Raw genomic sequence first — 20407 nt, 5'->3', positions numbered from 1 at the left:
CCGAAACAATTTTTGTGTTTCATCAACACTCTGAAGGTCCACAGCTTACAGAATGCATTAAGATGTGCTTCGGAAACTACTACTAGTCTTCCAGTGAACGATCAAAGCGTGGACAGTTTAAGACATTACTCCCATGGAGAAAAGTCCGCATGGTGCTTATTGTGTTCAATGCCGATGCAATTTCTGTGTTTCATCAACACTCTGAAGGTCCACAGATTACAGAATGCATCCAGATGTGCTTCGGAAACTACTACTAGTCTTCGAGGGAACGATCAAAGCGTAGACAGTTTAAGACATTACTCCCATAGAGAAGTCCGCATGGTGATTATTGTGTTCAATGCCGATGCAATTTCTGTTTTTCATCAACACTCTGAAGGTCCACAGATTACGGAATGCATCCAGATGTGCTTCGGGAACTACTACTAGTCTTCCAGTGAACGAACGAAGCGTAGACAGTTTAAGACATTACTACCATGGAGAAAACTCCGCATGGTGCTTATTGTGCTCAATGCAGATGAAATTTCTATGTTTCATCAACACTCTGAAGGTCCACAGATTACAGAATGCCTCCAAATGTGCTTCGCAAACTACTCCTAGTCTTCCAGTGAATGATCAAAGCGTAGACAGTTTAAGACATTACTCCCATGGAGAAAAGTGTGCATGGTGCTTATTGTGTTCAATGCCGATTCAATTTCTGTGTTTCATCACACTCTGAAAGTCCACAGATTACACAATGCCTACAGATGTGCATCGGAAACTACTACTAGTCTTCCAGTGTACGATCAAAGAATAGACAGTTTAAGATATTACTCCCATGAAAAAGTCCGCATGGTGCTTATTGTGTTCAATGCCGATGCAATTTCTGTGTTTCATCAACACTCTGAATGTCCACAGATTACAGAATGCCTCCAGATGTGCTTCGTAAACTACTACTAGTCTTCCAGCGTACGATCAAACCGTAGACAGTATAAGACATTACTCCCATGGAGAAAAATCCGCTTGGTGCTTATTGTGTTCAACGCCGATGCCATTTCTGTCTTTTATCAACACTCTAAAGGTCCACAGAATACAGAATGCATCCAGATGTGCTTCAGAAACTACTACTAGTTTTCCAGGAAACGATCAAAGCGTAGACAGTTTGAGACATTACTCCCATGGAGAGAAGTCCGCATGCTGCTTATTGTGTTCAATGCTGATGCAATATTTGTGTTTCATCAACACTCTGTAAGTCCACAGATTACAGAATGCATCCAGATGTGCTTCGGAAGCTACTACTAGTCCTCCAGTGTACGATCAAAGTGTAGACAGATTAAGACATTACTCACATGGAGGAAAGTCCCATGGTGCTTATTGTGTTCAATGCCGATGCAATTTCTTTGTTTCATCAACACTCTGAATGTCCACAGATTACAGAAGGCCTCCAGATGTGCTTCGGAAACTACTAGTAGTCTTCCAAGGAACGATCGAATCGTAGACAGTTTAAGACATTACTCCCATGGAGAAAAGTCCGCATGGTGCTTATTGTGTTCAATGTCGGTCCAATTTCTGTGTTTCATCACACTGTGAATGTCCACAGATTACAGAATGCATCCAGATGTGCTTCGGAAACTACTACTAGTCTTCCAGGGAACGATCAAAGCGTAGACAGCTTAGGACATTACTCCCATGGAGGAAAGTCCGCATGGTGCTTATTGTGTTCAATGCCGATGCAATTTTTGTGTTTCATCAATACTCTGAAGGTCCACAGATTACAGAATGCTTGAAGATGTGCTTCGGAAACTACTACTAGTCTTCCAGTGTACAATCAAAGTGTAGACAGTTTAAGACATTTCTCCCATGGAGAAAAGTCCGCATAGTGCTTATTGTGTTCAATGCCGATTCAATTTCTGTGTTTCATCACACTCTGAAAGTCCACAGATTACACAATGCCTACAGATGTGCTTCGGAAACTACTACTAGTCTTCCAGTGTACGATCAAAGAATAGACAGTTTAAGATATTACTCCCATGAAAAAGTCCGCATGGCGCTTATTGTGTTCAATGCCGATGCAATTTCTGTGTTTCATCAACACTCTGAAGGTCCACAGATTACAGAATGCCTCCAGATGTGCTTCGTAAACTACTACTAGTCTTCCAGCGTACGATCAAACCGTAGACAGTATAAGACATTACTCCCATGGAGAAAAATCCGCATGGTGCTTATTGTGTTCAACGCCGATGTCATTTCTGCCTTTTATCAACACTCTAAAGGTCCACAGAATACAGAATGCATCCAGATGTACTTCAGAAACTACTACTAGTTTTCCTGGAAACGATCAAAGCGTAGACAGTTTAAGACATTACCCCCATGGAGAAAAGTCCGCATGGTGCTTATAGTGTTCAATGCCGATTAAATTTCTGTATTTCCTCAACACTCTGAAGGTCCACAGATTACAGAATGCCTCCAGATGTGCTTCGGAAACTACTACTAGTCTTCCAGGGAACGATCAAAGCGTTGACAGTTTGAGACATTACTTCCATGGAGGAAAGTCCGCATGGTGCTTATTGTGTTCAATGCCGATGCAATTTCGGTGTTTCATCAACATTCTGAAGGTCTACAGAATACAGAATGCATCCAGATGTGCTTCAGAAACTACTAAGAGTCTTCCAGGAAACGATCAAAGCGTAGACAGTTTAAGACATTACTCCCATGGAGAAAAGTCCGCATGGTGCTTGTTGTGTTCAATGCCGATGCAATTTTTGTGTTTCATCAACACTCTGAAGGTCCACAGATTACAGAATGCATCCAGATATGCTTCGGAAACTACTACTAGTCTTCCAGAGAACGATCAAATCGTAGACAGTTTAAGACATTACTCCCATGGAGAAAAGTCCACATGGTGCTTATTGTGTTCGATGCCGATGCAATTTCGGTGTTTCATCAACATTCTGAAGGTCCACAGAATACAGAATGCCTCCAGATGTGCTTCGGAAACTACTACTAGTCTTCCAGGGAACGATCAAAGCGTAGACAGTTTAAGACATTACTCCCACGGAGAAAAGTCCGCATGGTGCTTATTGAGTTCAATGCCGATGCAATTTTTGTGTTTCATCAACACTCTGAAGGTCCACAGATTACAGAATGCATCCAGACGTGCTTCGGAAACTACTACTATTCTTCCAGGGAACGATCAAAGCGTAGACAGTTTAAGACATTACTCGCATGGAGAAAAGTGCGCATGGTGCTTATTGTGTTCAATGCCGATGCAATATTTGTGTTTCATCAACACTCTGAAGGTCCACAGATTACAGAATGCATCCAGATGTGCTTCGGAAACTACTACTAGTCTTCGAGGGAACGATCAAAGCGTAGACAGTTTAGGACATTACTCCCATAGAGAAAAGTCCGCATGGTGCTTATTGTGTTCAATGCCGATGCAATTTTTGTGTTTCATCAACACTCTGAAGGTCCACAGATTACAGAATGCATCCAGATGTGATTCGGAAACTACTACTAGTCTTTCAGTGAACGATCAATGCGTAGACAGTTTAAGACATTACTACCATGGAGAAAAGTCCGCATGGTTCTTATTGTGTTCAATGCCGATGCAATTTCTATGTTTCATCAACACTCTGAAGGTCCACAGATTACAGAATGCCTCCAGATGTGCTTCGGAAACTACTACTAGTCTTCCAGTAAACGATCATAACATAGACAGTTTAAAACATTACTCCCATGGAGAAAACTCCACATGGTGCTTGTTGTGTTCAATGCCGATGCAATTTCTGTGTTTCATCAAAACTCTGAAGGTCCACAGATTACAGAACGCCTCCAGATGTGCTTCGGAAACCACTACTAGTCTTCCAGTGTACGATCAAAGCGTAGACAGTTTAAGACATTACTCTAATGGAGAGAAGACCGCATGGTGCTTATTGTGTTCAATGACGATTAAATTTCTGCGTTTCATCAACACTATGAAGGTCCACAGATTACAGAATGCCTCCAGATGTGCTTCGGAAACTACTACTAGTCTTCCAGTGTACGATCAAAGCGTAGACAGTTTAAGACATTACTCCCATGGAGAAAAGTCCACATGGGGCTTATTGTGTTCAATGCCGATGCAATTTCTGTGTTTCATCAACACTCTGAAGGTCCACAGATTACAGATTGCCTCCAGATGTGCTTCGTAACCTACTACTAGTCTTCCAGCGTACGATCAAACCGTAGACAGTATAAGACATTACTCCCATGGAGAAAAATCCGCATGGTGCTTATTGTGTTCAACGCCGATGCCATTTCTGTCTTTTATCAACACTCTAATGGTCCACAGAATTCAGAATGCTTCAGAAACTACTACTAGTTTTCCAGGAAACGATCAAAGCGTAGACAGTTTGAGACATTACTCCCATGGAGAGAAGTCCGCATGCTGCTTATTGTGTTCAATGCTGATGCAATTTTTGTGTTTCATCAAGACTCTGAAAGTCCAAAGATTTCAGAATGTATCCAGATGTGCTTCGGAAACTACTACTAGTCTTCCAGTGTACGATCAAAGTGAAGACAGTTTAAGACATTACCCACACGGAGGAAAGTCCCATGGTGCTTATTGAGTTCAATGCCGATTCAATTTCTTTGTTTCATCAACACTCTGAATGTCCACAGATTACAGAAGGCCTCCAGATGTGCTTCGGAAACTACTAGTAGTCTTCCAAGGAACGATCGAATCGTAGACAGTTTAAGACATTACTCCCATGGAGAAAAGTCCGCATGGTGCTTATTGTGTTCAATGCCGATTCAATTTCTGTGTTTCATCAACACTCTGAAGGTCCATAGATTACAGAATGCGTCCATATGTGCTTCGGAAACTACTACTAGTCTTCCAGGGAACGATCAAAGCGTAGACAGTTTGAGACATTACTCCCATGGAGAAAAGTCCGCATGGTGCTTATTGTGTTCAAAGCCGATGCAATTTTTGTGTTTCATCAATACCCTGAAGGTCCACAGATTACAGAATGCATCCAGATGTGCTTCGGAAACTACTACTAGTCTTCCAGGGAACGATCAAAGCGTTGACAGTTAGAGACATTACTTCCATGTAGGAAAGTCCGCATGGTGTTTATTGTGTTTAATGCCGATGCTATTTTTGTGTTTTCATCAACACTCTGAAGGTCCACAGATTACAGAATGCATCCAGATATGCTTCGGAAACTACTACTAGTCTTCCAGAGAACGATCAACTCGTAGACAGTTTAAGACATTACTCCCATGGAGAAAAGTCCACATGGGGCTTATTGTGTTCAATGCCGATGCAATTTCGGTGTTTCATCAACATTCTGAAGGTCCACAGAATACAGAATGCATCCAGATGTGCTTCAGAAACTACTAATAGTCTTCCAGGAAACGATCAAAGCGTAGACAGTTTAAGACATTACTCCCATGGAGAAAAGACGGCATGGTGCTTATTGTGTTCAATGCCGATGAATTTTTGTGTTTCATTAACACTCTGAAGGTCCACAGATTACAGAATGCATCCAGATGTGCTTCGGAAACTACTACTAGTCTTCCAGTGAACGATCAAAGTGTAGACAGTTTAAAACATTACTCCCATGGAGGAAAGTCCCATGGTGCTTATTGTGTTCAATGCCGATGCAATTTCTTTGTTTCATCAACACTCTGAAGGACCACAGATTACAGAATGCCTCCAGATGTGCTTCGGAAACTACTACTAGTCTTCCAGTAAACGATCAAAGCATAGACATTTTAAGACATTACTCACATGGAGAAAAGTCCACATGGTGCTTGTTGTGTTCAATGAAGATGCAATTTCTGTGTTTCATCAACACTCTGAAGGTCCACAGATTACAGAATGCCTCCAGATGTGCTTCGGAAACTACTACTAGTCTTCCAGTGTACGATCAAAGCGTAGACAGTTTAAGACATTATTCCCATGGAGAAAAGTCCGCATGGTGCTTATTGAGTTCAATGCCGATGCAATTTTTGTGTTTCATCAACACTCTGAAGGTCCACAGATTACAGAATGCATCCAGATGTGCTTCGGAAACTACTACTATTCTTCCAGGGAACGATCAAAGCGTAGACAGTTTAAGACATTACTCCCATGGAGAAAAGTGCGCATGTTGCTTATTGTGTTCAATGCCGATGCAATTTCGGTGTTTCATCAACACTCTGAAGGTCCACAGATTACTGAATGCATCCAGATGTGCTTCGGAAACTACTACTAGTCTTCGAGGGAACGATCAAAGCGTAGACAGTTTAGGACTTTACTCCCATAGAGAAAAGTACGCATGGTGCTTATTGTGTTCAATGCCGATGCAATTTTTGTGTTTCATCAACACTCTGAAAGTCCACAGATTACAGAATGCATCCAGATGTGATTCGGAAACTACTACTAGTCTTTCAGTGAACGATCAAAGCGTAGACAATTTAAGACATTACTACCATGGAGAAAAGTCCGCATGGTTCTTTTTGTGTTCAATGCCGATGTAATTTCTATGTTTCATCAACACTCTGAAGGTCCACAGATTACAGAATGCCTCCAGATGTGCTTCGGAAACTACTACTAGTCTTGCAGTAAACGATCATATCATAGACAGTTTAAAACATTACTCCCATGGAGAAAATTCCACATGGTGCTTGTTGTGTTCAATGCCGATGCAATTTCTTTGTTTCATCAACACTCTGAAGGTCCACAGATTACAGAAGGCCTCCAGATGTGCTTCGGAAACAGCTACTAGTCTTCCAGTGTACGATCAAAACGTAGACAGTTTAAGACATTACTCTAATGGAGAGAAGACCGCATGGTGCTTATTGTGTTCAATGACGATTAAATTTCTGTGTTTCATCAACACTATGAAGGTCCACAGATTACAGAATGCCTCCAGATGTGCTTCGGAAACTACTACTAGTCTTCCAGTGTAGTATCAAAGCGTAGACAGTTTAAGACATTACTCCCATGGAGAAAAGTCCGCATGGTGCTTGTTGTGTTCAATGAAGATGCAATTTCTGTGTTTCATCAACACTCTGAAGGTCCACAGATTACAGAATGCCTCCAGATGTGCTTCGGAAAATACTACTAGTCTTCCAGTGTACGATCAAAGCGTAGACAGTTTAAGACATTATTCCCATGGAGAAAAGTCCGCATGGTGCTTATTGAGTTCAATGCCGATGCAATTTTTGTGTTTCATCAACACTCTGAAGGTCCACAGATTACAGAATGCATCCAGATGTGCTTCGGAAACTACTACTATTCTTCCAGGGAACGATCAAAGCGTAGACAGTTTAAGACATTACTCCCATGGAGAAAAGTGCGCATGTTGCTTATTGTGTTCAATGCCGATGCAATTTCGGTGTTTCATCAACACTCTGAAGGTCCACAGATTACTGAATGCATCCAGATGTGCTTCGGAAACTACTACTAGTCTTCGAGGGAACGATCAAAGCGTAGACAGTTTAGGACTTTACTCCCATAGAGAAAAGTACGCATGGTGCTTATTGTGTTCAAAGCCGATGCAATTTTTGTGTTTCATCAACACCCTGAAGGTCCACAGATTACAGAATGCATCCAGATGTGCTTCGGAAACTACTACTAGTCTTCCAGGGAACGATCAAAGCGTTGACAGTTAGAGACATTACTTCCATGTAGGAAAGTCCGCATGGTGCTTATTGTGTTTAATGCCGATGCTATTTTTGTGTTTTCATCAACACTCTGAAGGTCCACAGATTACAGAATGCATCCAGATATGCTTCGGAAACTACTACTAGTCTTCCAGAGAACGATCAACTCGTAGACAGTTTAAGACATTACTCCCATGGAGAAAAGTCCACATGGGGCTTATTGTGTTCAATGCCGATGCAATTTCGGTGTTTCATCAACATTCTGAAGGTCCACAGAATACAGAATGCATCCAGATGTGCTTCAGAAACTACTAATAGTCTCCCAGGAAACGATCAAAGCGTAGACAGTTTAAGACATTACTCCCATGGAGAAAAGACGGTATGGTGCTTATTGTGTTCAATGCCGATGAATTTTTGTGTTTCATTAACACTCTGAAGGTCCACAGATTACAGAATGCATCCAGATGTGCTTCGGAAACTACTACTAGTCTTCCAGTGAACGATCAAAGTGTAGACAGTTTAAAACATTACTCCCATGGAGGAAAGTCCCATGGTGCTTATTGTGTTCAATGCCGATGCAATTTCTTTGTTTCATCAACACTCTGAAGGACCACAGATTACAGAATGCCTCCAGATGTGCTTCGGAAACTACTACTAGTCTTCCAGTAAACGATCAAAGCATAGACATTTTAAGACATTACTCACATGGAGAAAAGTCCACATGGTGTTTGTTGTGTTCAATGAAGATGCAATTTCTGTGTTTCATCAACACTCTGAAGGTCCACAGATTACAGAATGCCTCCAGATGTGCTTCGGAAACTACTACTAGTCTTCCAGTGTACGATCAAAGCGTAGACAGTTTAAGACATTACTCCCATGGAGAAAAGTCCGCATGGTGCTTATTGAGTTCAATGCCGATGCAATTTTTGTGTTTCATCAACACTCTGAAGGTCCACAGATTACAGAATGCATCCAGATGTGCTTCGGAAACTACTACTATTCTTCCAGGGAACGATCAAAGCGTAGACAGTTTAAGACATTACTCCCATGGAGAAAAGTGCGCATGTTGCTTATTGTGTTCAATGCCGATGCAATTTCGGTGTTTCATCAACACTCTGAAGGTCCACAGATTACTGAATGCATCCAGATGTGCTTCGGAAACTACTACTAGTCTTCGAGGGAACGATCAAAGCGTAGACAGTTTAGGACTTTACTCCCATAGAGAAAAGTACGCATGGTGCTTATTGTGTTCAATGCCGATGCAATTTTTGTGTTTCATCAACACTCTGAAAGTCCACAGATTACAGAATGCATCCAGATGTGATTCGGAAACTACTACTAGTCTTTCAGTGAACGATCAAAGCGTAGACAATTTAAGACATTACTACCATGGAGAAAAGTCCGCATGGTTCTTATTGTGTTCAATGCCGATGTAATTTCTATGTTTCATCAACACTCTGAAGGTCCACAGATTACAGAATGCCTCCAGATGTGCTTCGGAAACTACTACTAGTCTTGCAGTAAACGATCATATCATAGACAGTTTAAAACATTACTCCCATGGAGAAAATTCCACATGGTGCTTGTTGTGTTCAATGCCGATGCAATTTCTTTGTTTCATCAACACTCTGAAGGTCCACAGATTACAGAAGGCCTCCAGATGTGCTTCGGAAACAGCTACTAGTCTTCCAGTGTACGATCAAAACGTAGACAGTTTAAGACATTACTCTAATGGAGAGAAGACCGCATGGTGCTTATTGTGTTCAATGACGATTAAATTTCTGTGTTTCATCAACACTATGAAGGTCCACAGATTACAGAATGCCTCCAGATGTGCTTCGGAAACTACTACTAGTCTTCCAGTGTAGTATCAAATCGTAGACAGTTTAAGACATTACTCCCATGGAGAAAAGTCCGCATGGTGCTTGTTGTGTTCAATGAAGATGCAATTTCTGTGTTTCATCAACACTCTGAAGGTCCACAGATTACAGAATGCCTCCAGATGTGCTTCGGAAAATACTACTAGTCTTCCAGTGTACGATCAAAGCGTAGACAGTTTAAGACATTATTCCCATGGAGAAAAGACCGCATGGTGCTTATTGAGTTCAATGCCGATGCAATTTTTGTGTTTCATCAACACTCTGAAGGTCCACAGATTACAGAATGCATCCAGATGTGCTTCGGAAACTACTACTATTCTTCCAGGGAACGATCAAAGCGTAGACAGTTTAAGACATTACTCCCATGGAGAAAAGTGCGCATGTTGCTTATTGTGTTCAATGCCGATGCAATTTCGGTGTTTCATCAACACTCTGAAGGTCCACAGATTACTGAATGCATCCAGATGTGCTTCGGAAACTACTACTAGTCTTCGAGGGAACGATCAAAGCGTAGACAGTTTAGGACTTTACTCCCATAGAGAAAAGTACGCATGGTGCTTATTGTGTTCAATGCCGATGCAATTTTTGTGTTTCATCAACACTCTGAAGGTCCACAGATTACAGAATGCATCCAGATGTGATTCGGAAACTACTACTAGTCTTTCAGTGAACGATCAAAGCGTAGACAATTTAAGACATTACTACCATGGAGAAAAGTCCGCATGGTTCTTATTGTGTTCAATGCCGATGTAATTTCTATGTTTCATCAACACTCTGAAGGTCCACAGATTACAGAATGCCTCCAGATGTGCTTCGGAAACTACTACTAGTCTTGCAGTAAACGATCATATCATAGACAGTTTAAAACATTACTCCCATGGAGAAAATTCCACATGGTGCTAGTTGTGTTCAATGCCGATGCAATTTCTGTGTTTAATCAACACTCTGAAGGTCCACAGATTACAGAAGGCCTCCAGATGTGCTTCGGAAACGGCTACTAGTCTTCCAGTGTACGATCAAAACGTAGACAGTTTAAGACATTACTCTAATGGAGAGAAGACCGCATGGTGCTTATTGTGTTCAATGACGATTAAATTTCTGTGTTTCATCAACACTATGAAGGTCCACAGATTACAGAATGCCTCCAGATGTGCTTCGGAAACTACTACTAGTCTTCCAGTGTAGTATCAAAGCGTAGACAGTTTAAGACATTACTCCCATGGAGAAAAGTCCGCATGGTGCTTATTGTGTTCAATGCCGAAGCAATTTCTGTGTTTCATCAACACTCTGAAGGTCCACAGATTACACAATGCCTACAGATGTGATTCGGAAACTACTACTAGTCTTCCAGTGTACGATCAAAGAATAGACAGTTTAAGACATTACTCCCATGGAAAAAAGTCCGCATGGTGCTTATTGTGTTCAATGCCGATGCAATTTCTGTGTTTCATCAACACTCTGAAGGTCCACAGATTACAGAATGCCTCCACATGTGATTCGGAAACTACTACTAGTCTTCGAGGGAACGATCAAAGCGTAGACAGTTTAGGACATTACTCCCATAGAGAAAAGTCCGCATGGTGCTTATTGTGTTCAATGCCGAAACAATTTTTGTGTTTCATCAACACTCTGAAGGTCCACAGCTTACAGAATGCATTAAGATGGGCTTCGGAAACTACTACTAGTCTTCCAGTGTACGATCAAAGTGTAGACAGTTTAAGACATAACTCACATGGAGGAAAGTCCCATGGTGCTTATTGTGTTCAATGCCGATGCAATTTCTTTGTTTCATCAACACTCTGAATGTCCACAGATTACAGAATGCATCCAGATGTGCTTCGGAAACTACTACTAGTCTTCCAGGGAACGATCAAAGCGTAGACAGTTTAAGACATTACTCCCATGGAGAAAAGTCCTCATGGTGCTTATAGTGTTCAATGCCGATTCAATTTCTGTGTTTCATCAACACTCTGAAGGTCCACAGATTACAGAATGCGTCCATATGTGCTTCGGAAACTACTACTAGTCTTCCAGGGAACGATCAAAGCGTAGACAGTTTAAGACATTACTCCCATGGAGAAAAGTCCGCATGGTGCTTATAGTGTTCAATGCCGATTAAATTTCTGTGTTTCCTCAACACTCTGAAGGTCCACAGATTACAGAATGCCCCCAGATGTGCTTCGGAAACTACTATTAGTCTTCCAGTGTACGATCAAAGCGTAGAAGGTTTAAGACATTACTCCCATGGAGAAAAGTCCGCATGGTGCTTAATGTGTTCAATGCCGACTCAATTTCTGTGTTTCATCAACACTCTGAAGGTCCACAGATTACACAATGCCTACAGAAGTGCTTCGGAAACTACTACTAGTCTTCCAGTGTACGATCAAATCGTAGACAGTTTAAGACATTACTCCCATGGAGAAAAGTCCGCATGGTGCTCATTGTGTTCAATGCCGATGCAATTTCTGTGTTTCATCAACACTCTGAAGGTCCTCAGATTACAGAATGCACCCAGATGTGCTTCGGAAACTACTACTAGTCTTCCAGTGTACGATCAAAGCGTAGACAGTTTAAGACATTACTACCATGGAGAAATGCCGGCATGGTGCTTATTGTGTTCAATGCCTGTGGAATTTTTGTGTTTTCATCAACACTCTGAAGGTCCACAGGTTACAGAATGCCTCCAGATGTGCTTCGGAAACTACTACTAGTCTTCCAGTGTAGTATCAAAGCGTAGACAGTTTAAGACATTACTCCCATGGAGAAAAGTCCGCATGGTGCTTGTTGTGTTCAATGAAGATGCAATTTCTGGGTTTCATCAACACTCTGAAGGTCCACAGATTACAGAATGCCTCCAGATGTGCTTCGGAAAATACTACTAGTCTTCCAGTGTACGATCAAAGCGTAGACAGTTTAAGACATTACTCCCATGGAGAAAAGTCCGCATGGTGCTTATTGAGTTCAATGCCGATGCAATTTTTGTGTTTCATCAACACTCTGAAGGTCCACAGATTACAGAATGCATCCAGATGTGCTTCGGAAACTACTACTATTCTTCCAGGGAACGATCAAAGCGTAGACAGTTTAAGACATTACTCCCATGGAGAAAAGTGCGCATGTTGCTTATTGTGTTCAATGCCGATGCAATTTCGGTGTTTCATCAACACTCTGAAGGTCCACAGATTACTGAATGCATCCAGATGTGCTTCGGAAACTACTACTAGTCTTCGAGGGAACGATCAAAGCGTAGACAGTTTAGGACTTTACTCCCATAGAGAAAAGTACGCATGGTGCTTATTGTGTTCAATGCCGATGCAATTTTTGTGTTTCATCAACACTCTGAAGGTCCACAGATTACAGAATGCATCCAGATGTGATTCGGAAACTACTACTAGTCTTTCAGTGAACGATGAAAGCGTAGACAATTTAAGACATTACTACCATGGAGAAAAGTCCGCATGGTTCTTATTGTGTTCAATGCCGATGTAATTTCTATGTTTCATCAACACTCTGAAGGTCCACAGATTACAGAATGCCTCCAGATGTGCTTCGGAAACTACTACTAGTCTTGCAGTAAACGATCATATCATAGACAGTTTGAAACATTACTCCCATGGAGAAAATTCCACATGGTGCTTGTTGTGTTCAATGCCGATGCAATTTCTGTGTTTCGTCAACACTCTGAAGGTCCACAGATTACAGAAGGCCTCCAGATGTGCTTCGGAACCGGCTACTAGTCTTCCAGTGTACGATCAAAACGTAGACAGTTTAAGACATTACTCTAATGGAGAGAAGACCGCATGGTGCTTATTGTGTTCAATGACGATTAAATTTCTGTGTTTCATCAACACTATGAAGGTCCACAGATTACAGAATGCCTCCAGATGTGCTTCGGAAACTACTACTAGTCTTCCAGTGTAGTATCAAAGCGTAGACAGTTTAAGACATTACTCCCATGGAGAAAAGTCCGCATGGTGCTTATTGTGTTCAATGCCGAAGCAATTTCCGTGTTTCATCAACACTCTGAAGGTCCACAGATTACACAATGCCTACAGATGTGCTTCGGAAACTACTACTAGTCTTCCAGTGTACGATCAAAGAATAGACAGTTTAAGACATTACTCCCATGGAAAAAAGTCCGCATGGTGCTTATTGTGTTCAATGCCGATGCAATTTCTGTGTTTCATCAAAACTCTGAAGGTCCACAGATTACAGAATGCCTCCACATGTGATTCGGAAACTACTACTAGTCTTCGAGGGAACGATCAAAGCGTAGACAGTTTAGGACATTACTCCCATAGAGAAAAGTCCGCATGGTGCTTATTGTGTTCAATGCCGAAACAATTTTTGTGTTTCATCAACACTCTGAAGGTCCACAGCTTACAGAATGCATTAAGATGGGCTTCGGAAACTACTACTAGTCTTCCAGTGTACGATCAAAGTGTAGACAGTTTAAGACATAACTCACATGGAGGAAAGTCCCATGGTGCTTATTGTGTTCAATGCCGATGCAATTTCTTTGTTTCATCAACACTCTGAATGTCCACAGATTACAGAATGCATCCAGATGTGCTTCGGAAACTACTACTAGTCTTCCAGGGAACGATCAAAGCGTAGACAGTTTAAGACATTACTCCCATGGAGAAAAGTCCTCATGGTGCTTATAGTGTTCAATGCCGATTCAATTTCTGTGTTTCATCAACACTCTGAAGGTCCACAGATTACAGAATGCGTCCATATGTGCTTCAGAAACTACTACTAGTCTTCCAGGGAACGATCAAAGCGTAGACAGTTTGAGACATTACTCCCATGGAGAAAAGTCCGCATGGTGCTTATTGTGTTCAAAGCCGATGCAATTTTTGTGTTTCATCAACACCCTGAAGGTCCACAGATTACAGAATGCATCCAGATATGCTTCGGAAACTACTACTAGTCTTCCAGGGAACGATCAAAGCGTAGACAGTTTAAGACATTACTCCCATGGAGAAAAGTCCGCATGGTGCTTATAGTGTTCAATGGCGATTAAATTTCTGTGTTTCCTCAACACTCTGAAGGTCCACAGATTACAGAATGCCTCCTGATGTGCTTCGGAAACTACTATTAGTCTTCCAGTGTACGATCAAAGCGTAGACGGTTTAAGACATTACTCCCATGGAGAAAAGTCCGCATGGTGCTTAATGTGTTCAATGCCGACTCAATTTCTGTGTTTCATCAACACTCTGAAGGTCCACAGATTACACAATGCCTACAGAAGTGCTTCGGAAACTACTACTAGTCTTCCAGTGTACGATCAAATCGTAGACAGTTTAAGACATTACTCCCATGGAGAAAAGTCCGCATGGTGCTCATTGTGTTCAATGCCGATGCAATTTCTGTGTTTCATCAACACTCTGAAGGTCCTCAGATTACAGAATGCACCCAGATGTGCTTCGGAAACTACTACTAGTCTTCCAGTGTACGATCAAAGCGTAGACAGTTTAAGACATTACTACCATGGAGAAATGCCGGCATGGTGCTTATTGTGTTCAATGCCTGTGGAATTTCTGTGCTTTCATCAACACTCTGAAGGTCCACAGGTTACAGAATGCCTCCAGATGTGCTTCGGAAACTACTACTAGTCTTCCAGGGAACGATCAAAGCGTAGACAGTTAGAGACATTACTCCCATGGAGAAAAGTCCGCATGGTGCTTATTGAGTTCAATGCCGATGCAATTTTTGTGTTTCATCAAAACTCTGATTGTCCACAGATTACAGAATGCATCCAGATGTGCTTCGGAAACTACTACTAGTCTTCCAGGGAACGATCATAGCGTAGACTGTTTAAGACATTACTCCCATGGAGAAAAGTCCGAATGGTGCTTATTGTGCTCAATGCCGATTCAATTTCTGTGTTTCATCACACTCTGAAGGTCCACAGATTACAGAATGCATCCAGATGTGCTTCGGAAACTACTACTAGTCTTCCAGGGAACAATCAAAGCGTAGACAGTTTAAGACATTACTCCCATGGAGAAAAGTCCGCATGGTGCTTATTGAGTTCAATGCCGATGCAATTTCTGTGTTTCATCAACACTCTGAAGGTCCACTGATTACAGAATGCATCCAGATGTGCTTTGGAAACTACTACTAGTCTTCCAGGGAACGATCAAAGCGTAGACAGTTTAAGACATTACTACCATGGAGAAAAGTCCGCATGGTGCTTATTGTGTTCAATGCCGATTCAATTTCTGTGTTTCATCACACTCTGAAGGTCCACAGATTACAGAATGCATCCAGATCTGCTTCGGAAATTACTACTAGTCTTCCAGGGAACGATCAAAGCGTAGACAGTTTAAGACATTACTCCCATGGAGAAAAGTCCGCATGGTGCTTATTGTGTTCAATGCCGATGCAATTTCTGTGTTTCATTGACACTCTGAAGGCCCACAGATTACAGAATGCATCCAGATGTGCTTCGGAACCTACTACTAGTCTTCGAGGGAACGATCAAAGCGTAGACAGTTTAAGACATTACTCCCATGGAGAAAGGTCCGTATGGTGCTTATTGTGTTCAATTCCGATGCAATTTTTGTGTTTCATCAACACTCTGAAGGTCCACGGATTACAGAATGCATCCAGATGTGCTTCGGAAACTACTAGTAGTCTTCCAAGGAACGATCGAATCGTAGACAGTTTAAGACATTACTCCCATGGAGAAAAGTCCGCATGGTGCTTATTGTGTTCAATGCCGATTCAATTTCTGTGTTTCATCAACACTCTGAAGGTCCACAGATTACAGAATGCCTCCAGATGTGCTTCGGAAACTACTGCTAGTCTTCCAGTGAACGATCACAACGTAGACAGTTTAAGACATTACTCTCATGGAGAAAAGTCCGCATGGTGCTTATAGTGTTCAATGCCGATTAAATTTCTGTGTTTCCTCAACACTCTGAAGGTCCACAGATTACAGAATGAGTCCAGATCTGCTTCGGAAACTACTATTAGTCCTCCAGTGTACGATCAAAGCGTAGACAGTTTAAGACATTACTCCCATGGAGAAAAGTCCGCATGGTGCTTATTGTGTTCAATGCCGACGCAATTTCTGTGTTTCATCAACACTCTGAAGGTCCACAGATTACACAATGCCTACATAAGTGCTTCGGAAACTACTACAAGTCTTCCAGTGTACGATCAAATCGTAGACAGTTTAAGACAATACTCCCTTGGAGAAAAGTCCGCATGGTGCTTATTGTGTTCAATGCCGATGCAATTTCTATGTGTCATCAAAATTCTGAAGCTCCACTGATTACAGAATGCCACCAGATGTGCTTCGGAAACTACTACTAGTCTTCCAGGGAACGATCAAAGCGTAGACAGTTTGAGACATTACTTCCATGGAGAAAAGTCCGCATGGTGCTTATTGAGTTCAATGCCGATGCAATTTTTGTGTTTCATAAACACCCTGATGGTCCACAGATTACAGAATGCCTCCAGATGTGCTTCGGAAACTACTACTAGTCTTCCAGGGAACGATCATAGCGTAGACAGTTTAAGACATTACTCCCATGGACAATAGTCCCCATGGTGCTTATTGTGTTCAAAGCCGATTCAATTTCTGTGTTTCATCACACTCTGATGGTGCACAGATTACAGAATGCATCCAGATGTGCTTCAGAAACTACTACAAGTCTTATAGGGAACGATCAAAGCGTAGACAGTTGAAGACATTACTCCCATGGAGAAAAGTCCGCATGGTGCTTATTGTGTTCAATGCCGATTCAATTTCTGTGTTTCATTACACTCTGAAGGTCCACAGATTACAGAATGCATCCAGATGTGCTTCGGAAATTACTACTAGTCTTCCAGGGAACGATCAAAGCGTAGACAGTTTTAGACATTACTTATATGGAGAGAAGTCCGCATGGTGCTTATTGTGTTCAATGCCGATGCAATTTCTGTGTTTCATCAACACTCTGAAGGTCCACAGATTACAGAATGCATCCAGATGTGCTTCGGAAACTACTACTAGTCTTCGAGGGAACGATCAAAGCGTAGACAGTTTAAGGCATTACTCCCACGGAGAAAAGTCCGCATGGTGCTTATTGTGGTCAAGCCGATGCAATTTTTGTGTTTCATCAACACTCTGAAGGTCCAAAGATTACAGAATGCATCCAGATAAACTTCTGAAACTACTACTAGTCTTCCAGTGAACGATCAAAGCGTAGACAGTTTAAGACATTACTACCATGGAGAAAAGTCCGCATGGTGCTTATTGTGTTCAATGCCGATGCAATTTCTATGTTTCATCAACACTCTGAAGGTCCACAGATTACAGAATGCCTCCAGATGTGCTTCGGAAACTACTACTAGTCTTCCAGTAAACGATCAAAGCATAGACACTTTAAGACATTACTCCCATGGAGAAAACTGCACATGGTGCTTGATGTGTTCAATGCCGATGCAATTTCTGTGTTTCATTAACACTCTGAAGGTCCACAGATAACAGAATGCCTCCAGATGTGCTTCGGAAACTACTACTAGTCTTCCAGTGGACGATCAAAGCGTAGACAGTTTAAGACATTACTCCCATGGAGAAAATTCCGCATGGTTCTTATTGTGTTCAATGCCGATGCAATTTTAGTGTTTCATCAACTCTCTGATGGTCCAGAGATCACAGAATGCCTCCAGATGTGCTTCGGAAACTACTACTAGTCTTCCTGTGAACGATCAAAGCGTAGACAGTTTAAGACATTACTCCCATGGTGAAAAGCCCGCATGGTGCTTATTGTGTTCAATGCCGATTCAATTCCTGTGTTTCATCAACACTCTGAAGGTCCACAGATTACAGAATGCCTCCAGAAGTGCTTCGGAAACTACTACTAGTCTTCCAGTGAACGATCAATATCGTAGACACTTTAAGACATTACTCCCATGGGGAAAAGTCCCCATGGTGCTTATTGTGTTCAATGCCGATGCAATTTTTGTGTTTCATCAACACTCTGAAGGTCCACAGATTACAGAATGCCTCCAGATGTGATTCGGAAACTACTACTAGTCTTACAGTGTACGATCAAATCGTAGACAGTTTAGGACATTACATTCATGGAGAAAAGTCCGCATGGTGCTTATTGTGTTCAATGCCGATGCAATTTTTGAGTTTCATCAATACTCTGAATGTCCACAGATTACAGAATGCTTCCAGATGTGCTTTGGAAACTACTACTGGTCCTCCAGTGTACGATTAAAGCGTAGACAGTTTAAGACATTACTCCCATGGAGAAAAGTCCGCATGGTTCTTATTGTGTTCAATGCCGATGCAATTTTAGTGTTTCATCAACACTCTGATGGTCCAGAGATCACAGAATGCCTCCAGATGTGCTTCGGAAACTAGTACTAGTCTTCCTGTGAACGATCAAAGCGTAGACAGTTTAAGACATTACTCCCATGGTGAAAAGCCCGCATGGTGCTTATTGTGTTCAATGCCGATTCAATTTCTGTGTTTCATCAACACTCTGAAGGTCCACAGATTACAGAATGCCTCCAGATGTGCTTCGGAAACTACTACTAGTCTTCCAGTAAACGATCAAAGCATAGACAGTTTAAGACACTACTCCCATGGAGAAAAGACCACATGGAGCTTGTTGTGTTCAATGCCGATGCAATTTCTGTGTTTCATCAACACTCTGAAGGTCCAAAGATTACAGAATGCCTCCAGATGTGCTTCGGAAACTACTACTAGTCTTCCAGTGTACGATCAAAGCGTAGACAGTTTAAGACATTACTACCATGGAGAAAAGCCCGCATGGTGCTTATTGTGTTCAATGCCGAGACAATGTTTGTGTTTCATCAACACTCTGAAGGTCCACAGATTACAGAATGTCTCCAGATGTGCTTCGGAAACTACCACTAGTCTTCCAGGGAACGATCAAAGCATAGTCAAATTGAGACATTACTCCCATGTAGAAAAGTCCGCATGGTGCTTATTGCGTTCAATGCCGATGAAATTTTTGTGGTTCTTCAACACTCTGAAGGTCCACAGATTACAGAATGCATCCAGCTGTGCTTCTGAAACTACTATTAGTCTTCCAGTGAACGATCAAAGCGTAGACAGTTTAAGACATTACTGACATGGAGAAAGGTCCGCATGGTGCGTATTGTGTTCAATGCCGATGCAATTTCTATGTTTCATCAACACTCTGAAGGCCCACAGATTACAGAATGCCTCCAGATGTGCTTCGGAAACTACTACTAGTCTTCCAGTAAACGATCAAAGCATAGACAGTTTAAGGCATTACTCCCACGGAGAAAAGTCCGCATGGTGCTTATTGTGGTCAAGCCGATGCAATTTTTGTGTTTCATCAACACTCTGAAGGTCCAAAGATTACAGAATGCATCCAGATAAACTTCTGAAACTACTACTAGTCTTCCAGTGAACGATCAAAGCGTAGACAGTTTAAGACATTACTACCATGGAGAAAAGTCCGCATGGTGCTTATTGTGTTCAATGCCGATGCAATTTCTATGTTTCATCAACACTCTGAAGGTCCACAGATTACAGAATGCCTCCAGATGTGCTTCGGAAACTACTACTAGTCTTCCAGTAAACGATCAAAGCATAGACACTTTAAGACATTACTCCCATGGAGAAAACTACACATGGTGCTTGTTGTGTTCAATGCCGATGCAATTTCTGTGTTTCATCAACACTCTGAAGGTCCACAGATAACAGAATGCCTCCAGATGTGCTTCGGAAACTACTACTAGTCTTCCAGTGGACGATCAAAGCGTAGACAGTTTAAGACATTACTCCCATGGAGAAAATTCCGCATGGTTCTTATTGTGTTCAATGCCGATGCAATTTTAGTGTTTCATCAACTCTCTGATGGTCCAGAGATCACAGAATGCCTCCAGATGTGCTTCGGAAACTACTACTAGTC

This window comes from Schistocerca gregaria, chromosome 9 (assembly GCF_023897955.1).
Source record: "Schistocerca gregaria isolate iqSchGreg1 chromosome 9, iqSchGreg1.2, whole genome shotgun sequence".
Lineage (NCBI taxonomy): Eukaryota > Metazoa > Arthropoda > Insecta > Orthoptera > Acrididae > Schistocerca > Schistocerca gregaria.
Note: the sequence above shows the minus strand (reverse complement) of the source record.